Below are 3,288 nucleotides of genomic sequence, written 5' to 3'. Positions count from 1 at the left end.
ACATTTATCTTACAAGATGTTAATAGCGAGACTCTTGAAGATAAAATTATCTTGTGATTTTATGAAGGCAAAGATAGAAACGTACGAAGCTGGCGTACGTAGAAAAATGTGATTTTATGATAGAACAAAAATATAATACGTACGTTTTTGGGCGTACGGTAAAATATCTGTATGGTAGAAAAATGAAAGAAATTGAGCGTTAAAGAAGATATGTTACAAGCGCGGAATGTGGCAAAACTTGTACATATTTGAAAGAGAAAAGTGGTGTGTCGACCTGACATATATATATGAAACAGGCGACGATGGAAAAGGATTTAAATTTTGTCCATTTTATATATACATATTGTATAGTTCCCTGGTTGATCCTGCCAGTAGTCATATGCTTGTCTCAAAGATTAAGCCATGCATGTCTCAGTACATGCCGTATTAAGGTGAAACCGCGAATGGCTCATTAAATCAGTTATGGTTTCTTAGATCGTACTAAAATTTACTTGGATAACTGTGGTAATTCTAGAGCTAATACATGCAAAACAGAGTTCCGACCAGAGATGGTAGGAACGCTTTTATTAGATCAAAACCAATCGGTGGCGGGTGTTTACACTCGTCCATCGTTTGCTTTGGTGACTCTGAATAACTTTGTGCTGATCGCATGGTCTTATAGCACCGGCGACGCATCTTTCAAATGTCTGCCTTATCAACTGTCGATGGTAGTTCTGCGCCTACCATGGTTGTAACGGGTAACGGGGAATCAGGGTTCGATTCCGGAGAGGGAGCCTGAGAAACGGCTACCACATCCAAGGAAGGCAGCAGGCGCGCAAATTACCCACTCCCGGCACGGGGAGGTAGTGACGAAAAATAACGATACGGGACTCATCCGAGGCCCCGTAATCGGAATGAGTACACTTTAAATCCTTTAACGAGGATCCATTGGAGGGCAAGTCTGGTGCCAGCAGCCGCGGTAATTCCAGCTCCAATAGCGTATATTAAAGTTGTTGCGGTTAAAAAGCTCGTAGTTGAATCTGTGTGTCACAGTGTCGGTTCATCGCTCGCGGTGTTTAACTGGCATTATGTGGTACGTCCTACCGGTGGGCTTTGCTCTTCACGGGGCGGTCCAACTAATATCCCATCGCGGTGCTCTTCACTGAGTGTCGAGGTGGGCCGGTACGTTTACTTTGAACAAATTAGAGTGCTCAAAGCAGGCTACCTTCGCCTGAATACTGTGTGCATGGAATAATGGAATAGGACCTCGGTTCTATTTTGTTGGTTTTCGGAACCCCGAGGTAATGATTAATAGGGACAGATGGGGGCATTCGTATTGCGACGTTAGAGGTGAAATTCTTGGATCGTCGCAAGACGGACAGAAGCGAAAGCATTTGCCAAAAATGTTTTCATTAATCAAGAACGAAAGTTAGAGGTTCGAAGGCGATCAGATACCGCCCTAGTTCTAACCATAAACGATGCCAGCTAGCGATCCGCCGAAGTTCCTACGATGACTCGGCGGGCAGCTTCCGGGAAACCAAAGCTTTTGGGTTCCGGGGGAAGTATGGTTGCAAAGCTGAAACTTAAAGGAATTGACGGAAGGGCACCACCAGGAGTGGAGCCTGCGGCTTAATTTGACTCAACACGGGAAACCTCACCAGGCCCGGACACCGGAAGGATTGACAGATTGATAGCTCTTTCTTGATTCGGTGGGTGGTGGTGCATGGCCGTTCTTAGTTGGTGGAGCGATTTGTCTGGTTAATTCCGATAACGAACGAGACTCTAGCCTGCTAAATAGACGTAATTATGGTATCTCGAAGGCTCTCGGCTTCTGCCGGTGGGGTTTTTACTACCAACGTACAAACAAATCTTCTTAGAGGGACAGGCGGCTTCTAGCCGCACGAGATTGAGCAATAACAGGTCTGTGATGCCCTTAGATGTTCTGGGCCGCACGCGCGCTACACTGAAGGAATCAGCGTGTGTTCCCTGGCCGAAAGGCCCGGGTAACCCGCTGAACCTCCTTCGTGCTAGGGATTGGGGCTTGCAATTATTCCCCATGAACGAGGAATTCCCAGTAAGCGCGAGTCATAAGCTCGCGTTGATTACGTCCCTGCCCTTTGTACACACCGCCCGTCGCTACTACCGATTGAATGATTTAGTGAGGTCTTCGGACTGGTGCGCGGCAATGTTTCGGCATTGCCGATGATGCCGGGAAGATGACCAAACTTGATTATTTAGAGGAAGTAAAAGTCGTAACAAGGTTTCCGTAGGTGAACCTGCGGAAGGATCATTACAATGTTCCAATATATCTCAAAGAGAGAGGAGAGGAGGAGAGAAAATGAATTCGATTAGTTTGTGGATAAGAATTCATATAAAAAAAAAAGATATTGTTGAGCCCGCCAGATCATTCGTGCGTGATTTACACGGCCAGACGTGTGTACTACACGTATTAGGCCTTTGATCTGCGTTGCGTAGGCCACAACAAATCTTTCAAAGAGAGAGAGATATATGTGTTGTTGGGGTTTGTGATTATGAAGGTGCCCCAACGCACAAAAATATATAAAAATGTACAAAGTTGGGATGTGGTGTGGTGGAGAAGAGTTGGGCCCGACCAGATCATTCGTGCGTGATTTACACGGCAGACGTGTGTACTACACGTATTAGGCCTTTGATCTGCGTTGCGTAGGCCATCTTCCTTCCAAGACACACACGTGTTGGGGTTTGTGTGATTTTATGATAGTGCCCCAACACGGAAAAATAAGCGTACGAGAAGAGTTGGGCCCGACCAGATCATTCGTGCGTGATTTATACACGGCCAGACGCGTATTATATTACACGTATTAGGCCTTTGATCTGCGTTGCGTAGGCCATCTTCTCGATAGAGAGAAAGCCAATGTATTCTTTTTTCTTTCTTTACACACACACACACAGTTGTAGTAGGACAGGGAGGGATGCGAGCGTGCTAATCACGCTTCCTCAAGTCTTCGCTGTGGTGTGTAAAAAAAAAAGAAAAAAAGGAATCGTTGGGAAAGTCCAAAGGACGAAAATATCGGGCAGTCTGAAGATAACTTAATGCTCGTTTACATTGGTATCAAGAGAGACCGGCTTGTGTAGCTCGTTTCAATGCTGTGTCGTTGTCATTGACACCCTACTCTGTTGCGCGCTAGTGGCAGCATGAGCGTGGGACGTATATATATATATGACACCCAGCTAGAGCCGGCCGTGAGTCCGTCCGGTGTAAATAACGACGAAAGGAGAGAGAAACTTTTCGAATCCAGTATCGGGTTGATAATTGTCCAGTTTGAATAT

At 45.8% G+C, this 3,288-nt stretch overlaps 1 non-coding gene across 1 annotated transcript; it reads left to right on the top strand.

Annotated features, from left to right (window-relative positions):
* The first annotated feature begins 352 nt into the window (after window positions 1–352).
* On the top strand, window positions 353–2,272 carry LOC143263592 (small subunit ribosomal RNA). Its single transcript, XR_013036989.1, has one exon. It is a non-coding gene; the product is annotated as a small subunit ribosomal RNA (ribosomal RNA).
* Window positions 2,273–3,288: the final 1,016 nt, after the last annotated feature.

Source organism: Megalopta genalis, unplaced genomic scaffold, assembly GCF_051020955.1.
Source record: "Megalopta genalis isolate 19385.01 unplaced genomic scaffold, iyMegGena1_principal scaffold0841, whole genome shotgun sequence".
NCBI classification, from domain to species: Eukaryota; Metazoa; Arthropoda; class Insecta; order Hymenoptera; family Halictidae; genus Megalopta; species Megalopta genalis.
The sequence above is the reverse complement of the archived record's forward strand: the minus strand, read 5'-3'. Positions and strand labels throughout refer to the sequence as shown.